General features: G+C 37.8%; 1 protein-coding gene across 12 annotated transcripts in view; it reads right to left on the minus strand.

Moving 5' to 3' along the window:
- The window catches only part of Kiaa1217 (KIAA1217 ortholog), a 417,228-nt gene extending 409,043 nt beyond the window's left edge, over positions 1–8,185 (minus strand). For 3 of the 12 annotated variants that reach the window (XM_078023312.1, XM_040277707.2, XM_040277698.2), the window contains exon 1: positions 8,044–8,172. The gene's annotated coding sequence lies outside the window, so the exon portion shown is untranslated. Of the gene's footprint in view, positions 1–8,043 lie in introns of all 12 variants that reach the window. The other 9 variants (XM_040277697.2, XM_040277695.2, XM_040277708.2 and 6 more) reach the window with 8 other exon arrangements.
- Positions 8,186–13,360: the final 5,175 nt, after the last annotated feature.

Raw genomic sequence — 13,360 nt, forward strand, 5'->3', positions numbered from 1 at the left:
AGCTCATGTTTTTAGACTTTCACCAGTGGGGATTCTTAGATGCCTAGATATAAAGTATGTTCTTTCCAAGAGGATTTTCCTTATTCTGCATCTATGCAACTGGGGACACTCCAAATCTGGGATCATTAGATAGCATTTTTATCTCTTGGCATTTGTTGCTTTCCCCTCCTATCTTATAATATCTTAACTTTAGGCTCCATAAACATGTGAATGCAGACATGAGGTTAGACGTTCTCCTTGTATGCCCTTTCTTTCCTTCTTAACTCACAGATGTAGTTCAGACAATACTACAATGACGTAAAGTGCAGATTTTACTCACAGACGAGGCTGCATAAAGGGTTCTGAGCTTTCCCTTGGAAGAGAAGTTATTTTTTCTTATTTATCTCCTGACAGAATCCCCATTTGGTTGGGACTCAGGATCTACTTATTGCTCACTAAATGTGCTTATTAAAATTTTCTAGGCCACAGGGGATTGACAGAGACCACCACCACCACACAGCAAGTGATGGCCCTGACTTTCACTTAGTCTTTGCATTGAAGTTTCCTCATTGTTTTGCCTCAGAGGAATTCTTTCCTGCCAGAACAACCAGGCATTACAAAAGATATTTGTAGTATATTTAAAAAAATTCAGCAATTTTAGCTTTGATCTTTTGGGAGGGCATTTTTGAACATCTACTATTTCTGTTATTTGTTGGTAATTCTTCTAGGTATAGGTTTTCAAAAATCTTTGTGAAATAACTTTAAATAAGTAGGGCACAAGTAGAATAGAGATTTTCCTAGCATATTATCTTTAAATATTCAAGATGCTTCTTCATGAGTCTCTAAGAATGTAAATAGAAGTCTTATTGTGAAAAAATGACATTACATTGTGTTAGAAATTGAAGTAGCAAATCATTCCTCACCTCCTAAAGAAGAAGTGTATAATCAAAAGCAGAAAACTACTCTCAGGGTTAGATGAAGGACAGCCAAGCAAATACTATCAAATGATATAAAATAATATGTGATGCAAATATAAAATTATAAATAAGAATAGAAGAAAGTTAAATGCTTCCTAATAGCTCCTCATTGCTGAGTCTCTCTCCTTAAAGTGGAGAAGTAATATCCCACCCCTCATAATGTGATTTGTGGGATATCTGAAACTACAAATTAAAAATGACAGGAAGCATTTTAATTCTGATGGCAATTCAAATGACCTAAAATTAACTTAAACAAGATACTGTGGGCTAGATTATATGACCTGCATCACTTTAAATATAACATATTTCAAAGAAAATTCTTATTTCTAATATTTATTGCTACCCTGGCCTGGAGTTTCAAAAGGAATTTCTTAAGTTGCTGTGCATGAGCCTTAATACCCAGGTCTTACTTCTGCTTCTGCTAGGACCCTTGAATGTTGCAACGCCCGAGGGTCCTAAGTCACATTCTCTCCTCAACCATGGACCACATTCTCTTTTCTATCCCTTCCAAGCTCACCCAATCCCAAGGCTTTAAATGGCAGCAATACAGTCGTTGTCCACATTTATAACTATAACCTCTGTCCTGCCCTGGTCACCAGATACGTGCATTTTGCCTGTCTAACCTCTCTTGAATCCTAAATAGCCACAACGCATTCATATCTCAAAGAGAACTTCAGTTTCTTTTCTTTGTTTATTTTTGGTCATAAAAAATACATTTAAGCCCCATGGAATCCCAGTCCTCATCTATCATGGTCTACATCTTGGTTAGAATCTAGAAAAATGCCTGACACATAGAAGGTAACCAATAAATGTTCATTGATAGAATGAAAAAGGTGAACACAGTTTTCTTTTTTGAAATCATTTCAATACTCTGCTGAGTTGTTTATCTACAAATAACAGGAGAGATCTGCGGGGCCAGGTATCCCTGACTCAGTCAGGCTAGGTGAGGACCCAAGCAACCCCCTAGCAACCACCAATCAGCATGAGACAGGGAAATACCTGGGATGCCAGATGACCCTCCCAGTAGTTTATGGTGGTTGATAACATATTGGGAAACCAGGTAGTTCAGCATGTACTCCCCTCGTGGCTTAAACCAATCAGTTCAAACGAATTCCTCTCTTGTACTAACCAATCACCCTTACCCAACTTGTTCCCGCCAGTGAGTGTGCAAATCGTGTTTTAGAGTTGTTTTATGATTTCCCGCGGTGTGTGATGATTTACTAAGAGATGCTATGATGTATGTGAAGTCCCTGCCTTCCCCAAAGAGTGTATAAAACTGCTGCAAACCCTGGGCTCAGGGCCTCTCAGTGTCACCAGTTGCATTATAAGCATAATATTCTGCAGCCTGATTAAATAATTGTGTTTAAATAATGAACTTCAATTAAAAGCTCACTTGTGCATTACATTTGTAAATATAAACTGTCAAGAAATATAACAAAATATCTTTATTCCTGATGGATACATTTAACTGATGTTTCTTATATATAAAGCAATTCTACTTATTTGTGGTTTTCTCTGTTTTGATAATGTAATTGTACATTTTGAAAACAGGCAAGGTTAACTTAAGCCCATTTGAGATTTTTCTGTTAAAAAAAGGGTAAGAAATACAAGTAGACTTTTGGCCTAATTTAAGACTCTAGAGATCATTAACTCAAGAAACCATTACAGGTCACCAGGTAGAACAGCATCATTAAGAAGAAGGCTTTTATTCTTTCTAAATTTTTGCATTCCCAGACACTTATCCTACTCACATATGGCCAGAAGCTAAGAAGACTGGCATTATGTAATTACAAAAGAGATAAGTAATCTGATAGGCAGACAGGTGGAGACTCCTGATAGTCTCCTTCTAAGCAGCCAGGATTGATGAAACCATTCTTAACAACATGTACAGCAAATAATGATATAAGGAGATGATTTATTTGCTTAGAAGAATTTTAATAAATATATCCCCAAATAACAAAGTAATCACAAACTTTCATCTTTACTTATTCTAGTTTTTTCAAAAGGGCAAATTCTGATATTTAACTGAATTTGACAGAATAAAAGTGTTTTGAAGGTAAAGTGGATAGAGACAAATTTACTGGCTTATACATATGTGTAACACAAGACTGGACTTACTGGTAGCAATAAGGAACCCAAACTGCAAGTCTAAGTTGCTATTGCTTTGTTGAATAAATACTGTACAGTTAGCTGCAGCTCTCCTCACATACTGCATGGCATTGAAACCAAAGGCAGTCAGATAAAGAAATGCACATGATCAGTATAAATCCACTTTTGCTTTTAGAAACTACTGGTCAAAGTAAAGTCCCTACAAGAGGATGAGAACCATTCACAGCTATTATCAACTTGTTGCAGGAAAAATATTATGTTGAGTACACCTTTTAGAGATATTTCTGACCCACAACCATGATTACCATCCCAGCTACTTTACTCACTGTGCAAGGATATAACATCATTCAATCATTAGTAATATGCAGAACAAATGTGTACCACAATAGAGAGGATTCAGGTTTTTCTTTAGTTATTCATATTTATTTTTTACTTACAGAGGTGGACAAAAGGCCCCAGGTATCCAAATTTCAATCAGTATGTGCAAACAACATGCATGTGAGGTTACTTCTTGGACAAAAAGAGGAGTGGAGGACGAGAAAACAGGGATTTATAATTGAGTTTTCCCAGGGAGGGTACATGCATGGTATCTGGAAAAGAGTAAATTTTTACCTTCCTTGGTAACTGGAGGTAAACAAAGACTCCATTGTGCTTGACTTAGTGTATTCATGTGACACACGGGCTCTTGAAAGCACTAGACATACATTAACTAAGTCATTAATCCTCACCAATACTTCTTCCCATAAACCACATATTACTATTCTTTAATGGTTGACAAAACTCAGTCAGGAAGGATAATTGCTTTGCTCAAGGCTACAGAGGGAAACTTGTGTCAGAACAGAATTAGACTTGAGTGATTTCTGGCCTACAGGCTGTACTTAGACTACTGGGTCAGTTGGGATGTGTGTCTGTCTGTCTGTGTGCACTCTCAAGTCTGCAGGCATGAGCAAATGTATTGGGACATCTGGGTCCTATATCCAATGTATCCTTTAATGTTTTTGATATGAGAATAACTCTCATGTATCATGACACATTTATTAACTCTGGAATTCGTTCTCTCTCTTTTCCATTTTTTTTTGTTTTAAGAAAGAGCAACCCTGGACAGCCAATATTTTAAAAAAGACTAAAAATAGAAGAGCTCATTCTGAATTGCAGAATGTCACTAAAAGTTTTTTGTTTTCCCAGGGACCAGACTAATCAACCATAAAATTCAATAATTTTATTAATTTCTTAGATGAGTGGGTTATTATTGTTTTTTATAGAAAGGCACTTCAGCATAGTGAGATGTGAAAATTCAGGAGTTAAAACTGCTGGGATTAGAATTCTGATTCTATCTCTTCCTATCTGCATGATTTGGGGGAAAGAGTTCAAATTTTCTCTTGGTTTCCTCATCTGTAACACTGCACAGTGACAATACAGAGTCACAAGATAAGTGCAAGGGCTTTATGAGAAAGTGCATTTATAATGTGCTTATAACTGTGGTGACCATGTAGAAAGAGCCCTGTAAAGGTTCAATATCTCCACCATGAATACATAAGAGATGGAAACTATCTTTTTAATCCAATCTTGTTAGTACTCATGTCTACTAAGAAATCTTTTCTTTAGAACAATAAAAGAGCAAACATAAATTTAAAAATCAAGGATTAGGGGTGTGGTTGAGTAGTAGAGTGCTTGCCCATCATGCATGAAGCTTTATATATACATATAATCAGGGTAAAATCATTTTGGGGAATGTTTCTAATCAGAGATCAGGGGAATATCAAAAGCCTAAGAAGACATGCTACATTCTCAGACACTGACTCATATCCTTATCTTAAATAAAATGGTTGGCTCATATCAATACACACACTTCAACATTTATCTTCCATTTAGTGGGTTTTCATCATGAAGGAAGTTCTTTGTGGGTAAAAATTAGTTATTAATGCTGTTGTCCTAAGGATTATTTATCATCAGTCTCTTTTGTTCTAGGGGCCAACCTGGACCATTGGTTCAGACCGAAAGGCACACCAACATCACAGTGATATGATACTGTTTGACTAAACATGGCACATGGTACTCTCAAAGTAGAACAGGCAATGATATCAACATTAGGTAAATAAAGCACACATACACATTGCTTATGTATACAAAATAATACCATGCATTTTAATTTCAAAATAATCAGAGTAAGAAAACTTCTTTAGGAAATTCAAAAATATAACCATGATTCCAATTAGACAGTGGAAAAGCTAGAAAACAAAGTCAAGAAAATCTTATAGAAGACATAAAAAGATAAGAGTTTAAAAATATTAGGAGAAAATAAATATCAGATAACAGATATAGTTTGAACAACTGACTTTTAGGAGATCCATAAAGAGCCAATAAAAGCAAGTACAGAGGAATTATTTATCAGGGAATTAATAGACAAGAACTGGAGACCATTAATCTTCAAACTAAAAAGTCCCATTAAGTATGCAGTCAGAATGGATGAAAAAGAACACCCAGGTTGGGGTTGTGGCTCAGCGGTAGAGCGCTCACCTAACACCTGCAAGGCCCTGGGTTTGATCCTGGGGGAAAAAAAAAGAACACCTGATTTTAAATACTTAAGTGTAATTTCAAAATAAGAAGGGTAAAGAGGTTATCCTAAAAGATGAGAGAGAGAGACAGAAAGAGAGAAAGGAAATCACCTATAGGGAACCTGGGAATCTGAGCAACACAAACTTCTCATTCATACTCAGAGATCCCAAGACACTATGAAGAAAGACTTTGTTATCATGAAGGAAAAATTATTTCAGTCTAAAAGTCTATGCCTGTTCAAACTACCATGGAAACATGTAAGAAGCAGAGAGGATGGCAGGGGAAATATACTGAATGAGACACAATTTTCCCCTCTAAAGTTAGAAATGTACCAGAACACCTTACTTAACAGGTTACACAATAGGAAAATGAGGTCAGAAACATGGTAACTTACATGAAAAGACGAAGCTATTCCTGTTGGATCAAATGCACTAAATATCTAATGAGTTAACGCTAAGCTTTAGTGAAGTGGGGAAGAACACAGACCAGTTCAGCACAAACCTACCACACCTGACATTCATTACTTGGATTTCCTTTTTCTTCTTTTTTTGTGGTGTTGGATATGGAACCCAGGGCCTCACACATGCTAAACAAACACTGTACTGCTGAACTATATCCTCAGCCCCTGAATTTCTGGTTCTTATGACAACCAACTTAAGCAAAAGCCTGATATAACACAGCTAGCATACAAAGAGAGCTAATGCTCTTCTCCATCTATGAAAGGTTTCAACTGGTACTCTATGAAAGGATGTATGGCTATGTAAAAAGGAATTCTGATTTTAAAAAAATAACATACATTCTAAGGATGTCTTTTAAATAATATAATCCTGCTTTCAATTTCAAATTTTTGATGGTGAAACTCTTCTGTTCCTTTCAGAGAGATGCACAGGGAATCACCATTTATAATCTTCACCCAGTTCATTTTTTACAAAAATGTGCATCATCTATATTGATCTTGCACATTGGTAACAATTCTTGGTTTCAAATGACTTTTAAACCAATCCCCCAAACCAAATATGTTACAAAAAAGTGATTTTTACCCATAAAATCTATTCAGAGCTGTCCTCAGAGGTTGCCAAAAGAATGTAGGCATTTTTAATCATCTTTGGAGAAAACGCGTAGCATCAGATTATTTGGATAAAAAATCTTGTCCCTATGCATACCTTGCCCAGACATAGATAATACATGTTGTATTAACGTTTGGACATTCTATAGGTTGAAGTGGTTAACATTCCTTTTTATAAGAATGTTCCAGATTCTTACATACATTATCACATCAAAGAAAGTTTCCCTTTCAAGCAGTCAAAATTCAGTCTACTCAACAACTTCTATCAAAACTTCCAGAGTCTTTCAGTGTTAATTTTGTGTGCCTTTTAGAATGTATTTTGATCTCTGTTTTTGTACAAACATTTCACTAATCAAATGGACAAAATATTAATAATAAAGTCAAAGGAAAAACCTGAATTTTCCCACAGATATTTGCATCTTTGAATAGTACACGACACAAAAATGTATCATATGCATATGCATTTGCAATAGCTTTTAATAGTGGAGAAGTCAGGATTAAACTATAAAAGGACTTTTTTTTTCTATAAAATACAAATTTCCAGTTGTAAGAATGAGAATATTAAAACAATTTTTTATTTTACTATAAAAATCACAAGGCAAAATATTATATTTTTACTAGAGAACTCAAAATGTATTAAAATATTATAAAATATTTCTTAGAGATTTAATATGCACAATGCAGGAAATTACTATTGTATTTTTAGCTATGATTTAATTGCCCTGGGTTATTACATCCACTAAAATAAGAGCTCTTTTTAGTTGCTATATTTCCCAACTCAGGGTCAAATATTCAACAATATTCTTGCTAAGTAAAACATTTTAACATTCATCTCAGAGGTCTTATTTAAATGATGCAGGTAACAATGCTAGCAGGGAATTTTGCCACTCTTGGCAAGAAACCATACCATTAGATTCGAATTTCAGGTACAATTCATTTCTAAAAGGAACTGCAAACAATTAAGTACGCAAAAATTCTGTTGCTAGCTAATGATGTGGGTTTAAGATACTTTTCTTCTTCTTTTTCATATAGATAAGCAACAAGAAACTTTGTTTAAATATAATGAGATTATGAAAGACTGTACAACACTCAAAAATAAAATGTCATTTGAAAAGAGATGTGAGTACAATGTTTTTTTCTTACATCATTTTTAATGATAGAAAGTTTTATTGCTTTCCTCTCCCTAATTGTTGGTTATTTTAGCAATGCACTCCAGGATTTTAGAAAAGGTTACATGCACACAAACAGAGAACTTTTGAAACCGTAAAAGCCTCATTCATTCCAGTTACCTGGCGTATCATTAAGCAGGAAGTTTCTAAGCACAAACTGACAAAAGCAGTGGGTTGGAGACGTTACCTTTGTGTGCTGAAGTTTTCCGCTGAGCAGGGGTCGCCGTGGTTTGCACCTGCTGCTGTTTGACCAAATTTCCTTCACTTCCAGTTCTCAGACTCTTCTCACCTACGCTGATTTTTTTCTGTTTGCTGTTTAAATCATCCTTCCTCGATGACTGCAGCTTAGAAGCTGCACTAGTAAAGAAAGGTCTTGCCGAGCGAGAAGGTTTGGACATTTTAAACAGCAGAAAAAAAAAAAAAAACAACAACAGAAGGAACCAACCCCAGAATGTTACCTGCTGGGGCAGCAAATTCTAAAAAATCCTTTGAGCTTCACTTTTCAATGGGCATAGTTACAGTATGAAGTGCAGCCGGATAGAAAGTGCCGGACTGCCACTTGGGGTTCTTTTAAACAAAAGGCATCATGCAGCCACATAGCCCACTTACTAGACCTGTGGAATGTAAATGTGTGTTTCAAAGATGCTGGTGACAGTTTTGCAATGGTAAATGCTCCAACTCGGAGTGAACGGCAGATTCTGGAATAGGGAATGCGAAATATGCCACACACACGCTCACACACATGCATAGAGAACTGCCTAGCAAGCACTGACTAGATGCTGGACAGCCTAGAAATGGAAAATGAATGTAAATACTACCCCACCCTCTCAGGTACAATACGTGAAAATGAGCCAGATCTGTGGTTTATATTACTATGAAGCTCATACCACGTTCAGTTTCCAGGCATTGGTTCAAGCAAATATTTCCTTGCCATAGCACATTCCTATATTATATTCCAAGAGTTGACTATATAATGAATGCCCACCTCCATAATTACTTCTCCTGCTGTTTACAGAACATGCACAGCACCATGGAAAAGAATGAAACAGAATGTAATTTCCTTACCTCTTTGGGATGCCATAGGGTACCTGCTAATTGATAAGGAGGAGGGTCGTGAGTCTGTATGTGGAGATGTGTGGGTACATATTTTAGTGTGTATATGTATGCACATGTGAGAATTTGTGTGTGTGTGTGTGTATGTGTGTTAAGTCTGGGAATATAAATCATTTTACCTTCTCAAGTGCTTGGAGTTTATTTTAATGAGCAAATGAATACCTGTAATTACCACGTTTTCTGAAAGAACAAAAGTAATGATGTAAAAATGAAGTATACTGAAGTCATACTTTTCTAAGCTGAAAATAACCCTTCCTCCAGTTAAACACAGAGCCAGAAGCCAGTACCAGAAGCACACAACCCTTCCCTGGTAAGGGTAACAGTTTTCCCTCTTAGTTTCCCATGTCAGTGATTTTTATGACTTGGGGTTAAGCTGTTTCTAACCTCAATTATTCTGTGGTCCCTTAGGGACAGTCTACACAAACTCTCTACGAACTATAAAAAGGTTCTGGGAATTTGTGATCATATAACTACACTCCAAGTGTAAATACCGTGATAAATGCGCAGCTACTTAGCACTTTATCAGAGGCAGAATTATGTGCTAGGAAGAGTATAGGTTTTGGCATCCATTAGAACAGAATGACTTCTACGTTCTAAATGTGAGCCCAACCCTGAGCAAGTGACCTTTTCCAACTTTTCATTAATAAAATTGGAATAGTAATTATTGCTTCCTACGCTTACTGCATAAGTAAAGTGAGATGACAAATCTGCACCTTGTCTGGCATGTGGTAGCACTCAATAAATACAAATTTTCTTACCCTGTCCTTCCAAAAATTCAGTTTTAATGATTCCTCATGAGTCTAGCACAGTCTTATAAAAACATACCAGAGTTACAAGCTTAAATCCTGACTCAGAAACTCCATAGTAGGATCACATTCATGACCTCAGATCTATAAAACTAGGAAAAAATAATGGGAAGGTAAACCCCTAATATTAGGAGAAAAGTATCCTGTGAATGCAATGAACCACTACATTTGCAAATACTGTTGCATCATAAAATCCAAACCCTTAAATAGTAAAGCATAAAATGTAGGTGACCCCTTTACTCTTAATTCTGTTCAAATATGACAGTCCATGCTTTAATGTATTCACATTATCTTTTCTGTCTGCTGAGAACCATGCTATCTGCGGCTCTCTCACATTTCTTCCTTTCTGTCATCACACTAGCTGTCGGCTTTCATTTCAGAAATAGATTTTGCAAAAGAAACCAACTTTGGCCATTTCAGAGAGCCTCACAGAGCCTCAGAGTTGAGCTCAGGCCATCAGGAACATCAACACACCATCCATGTGAGCATGCTGAAGGCCAGGCACACAGTCCCGACTCCCACCTTGGAAAGGCAAACACCAGTGGCACAGCGTGGACCCCAAGGTGTCCAGATCACATGACGCCCAGAGCCCATAGTACCCGGCAGTGGACCTTAGCCTGGGAAGCTGGCTGGAAGGACCAGTGCCAGGAAAGAATGTGACTGCATCTCAACACTGCTTAGAGCAGGTGGTTTACCCATCCAACGTGGAGAAAAGCATTTGGGAGGGATAGAATTACATCTCATTGTAGCACACTCTCCTTCTCCAGCACAGGCCAGTAGAATTGTACTGATTTTATGAAGGAGAGGGGAAAAAAAATCAATGTGAGTATGGAATGGCTACTTGTAGAGTTGGGGACTGTATTAGGATTCTCCAGAGAAATGGAACCAACAGAAAATGTGTGTGTGTGTGTGTGTGTGTGTGTTATATATTTATATTTTATATGTGTGTATATTATGCATACATATAAAATATAAAATCCATATATAATATATACAAGCATATGTATCTAACCAGTAGGATATGTATGTATGAATACATACATGTATACATATAAGGTATATATGTGTATATATGTGTGTGTGTATTTATGAGGTGGATGCCTGGACCTCTGGGGTGAAGGTTGCCAGGTCTATGATCTCTGGGCCATGCGGTTTTTCCAAGCTTGAGAGAACACAGAATCACCTAGTATTAAAAAAATGAACCCTTCTGGGCTCTATCCGCAGGCCCAATGAATCAGAATTTCTAGAATAGCCCACAGGAATTTCCAGAAATTTACCAAAGCATTTCTCAAGCAACTTTCCTGCTCCGAAAGCTTTGGGAGCCGCTGTTTTCAGAGCTGCCCTGCAGCCTCCTCCCTTCCCTGTGCTTCCAGGTGGCGTTTTCTTGACTGCCCTATTGGTGCTGCTGCACATCAGGGCTTGGATCACCTGCAGGACTGCTTGCTTATTTTGTTCCTTCCATTGTTTGGAAACTATCTGCTGTAAACAGGTTGTATGGTGGATTCCTTATGAGTATCCTAAGGAACCTGTCTGAGAACACCAAACCCTTGTCACTTGTCACCTTATCGGTTTCAGTGATCATGCTTGGTTTAAGCTGTAATACTTGGGGGTAAATGTATTCCTCTGTCACTCAAGAAACAGACTTCACCTGTCTGCATCAAAATTCATGCATCTGTTTAAATACGATTGGTTCATCCACAAGGTCAGTGCTTGAAAGCCTGGGAGGGTACCACATGGTTGTCTCTGCTAGTGTATCTCAAACCTTCAGGCCATCACAAAGTCAGAACACAGGGGCTCTGATCAACAGTGCATGGGATAATTTTATTTTAATCCACAAAAAGGAAAGAAAGTTGACACAGAAGCATTTTTTTGGTTCCAAACCTACCCAACAAAACCCTTGTGGAAATGGGGAAGGTTTTATTCACTTTCCAAAAATCTTTTATGTAATCCTAAAAATGTATCGAAGTTGGCCTACAAAATACATACAGCATTAGGTTAAACTTGTATAAAGTTACAGTAAGAAGTGAATAATAATGGAGACAGAGGAAAATCAATTTGGCTCTTACTTCCTTGCACAAAAGCTAAAAGGTAGAGGAGAATTGTAGAATCTATGTTATTTTATCATTAGTTTGGTTCTAAAGGTAAGAGAGCTACCTTGGTGTCACAAGGAACTTGTTTGAATTTTGAATGACCTCAGAGCCAAGAATGTAGAACAAACACTGCCTCATTCTAGGAAATAATGCCCATCTCTAAGCTTGTTCTAAGATGCTGCTGTAAATCTATAGCAGATCATTTCTCTCCTGGGATTAATGAGCAACAGGCCCCTCTACTCCAGATCCTAATGATTTCGAAGATCATTCCCTAGGTAATCAGGGACTTTTCCTTGCTTGTTCCTTTTCTGGTTAAGTTCTCCCCACAATGGCCTAATCCCAGCATGATACAGCACTTTGCACCTTGCCAACAGTCCTTTCTTGAAGACTTTGTGTCAGAACATCTTAATGAACCAGTGTTATCACTCTTGAATTAGTCACTGTGCTTTTGTCCCTCTGTGCTTCTTCCCGCCACATATATCTCTGTTCAGTTTCATGACTGAATGCCTCTAGCCACACTCTTTGAATGGCTCATTTACAGATGTTATTTCTTATCAGAGACAACATTATGATGTTTGGAATATACAGCTTGAGTACATCAGCTAACTCTTCTCATGAACATTCTTCCTGGCTTCTGGCCCTCTGCTATGGCTCCTGGATTCTGCCTTGTAGCGGTCTACATAGCCCTGGTCCAGGATGATCTTTGGCTGCCCCAGCAAAGAAGGGGGCTGCTGGGATACTGCTCCTAGGGGCTGGTTCAGGTCCACAGCCTGCAGTGGTTCTGTGCTTGGCCCTAACACAGTCTATGAAAGCTTCTATCCAGGATCTAACACCATTGGGTACCCACCCATGATAAGTTCTTTGATTCATAGCTGGGGTCTGGCCTTCAGGATCTCCTGTGTATACCCAGTTCAACTAAGCTTAGCTCAGAGCCACTTTACATCTCTCAGAGACTATTCTGTTTTCAAAATCCTGAAGGCATGAGCTGATGCTGCTTTATTGGTGGCACACAAAATCTCCATGCTTACTGGTTCTTTCGTATTGCTAACAAATTCGTCCTAAGAACTCCAAACAAACCTTCTCTTGTTCTGAACAATAATACTAAGATTACTTATAAGGGAACACTTTCTCTTATTTCTTCAAGGTCCATGAGAAACCCCACATACTTAGGGTTCTGTGCACTGTCTAATTGGGGATTTCCCCATGACCTCTGATTTTGAAATGACCCCAGCCACATTTCCAGGCAGCCATGCTCTGCCTCAGAAGCTGGACTGACTAGTGTCTTCCCAGTAGGCAGATATAGAGTGGATCTTTTTTTCAACCTGCAGGATGTCCCCTGAGTGAGAAATGATAGGTGACAATGTAGACCCAACTGGAGGTATAAAGGCACCAGGTATCACAAGACAATGGAGATGTCTTCCAGGATGAAAATGCTAGAGGTTGCGGCAGGGTTCTGACTCTCCCTGAAGCAGTACTGGTCACTGGTAACAACTGC

Source organism: Ictidomys tridecemlineatus, chromosome 10 (genome assembly GCF_052094955.1).
Source record: "Ictidomys tridecemlineatus isolate mIctTri1 chromosome 10, mIctTri1.hap1, whole genome shotgun sequence".
NCBI classification, from domain to species: Eukaryota; Metazoa; Chordata; class Mammalia; order Rodentia; family Sciuridae; genus Ictidomys; species Ictidomys tridecemlineatus.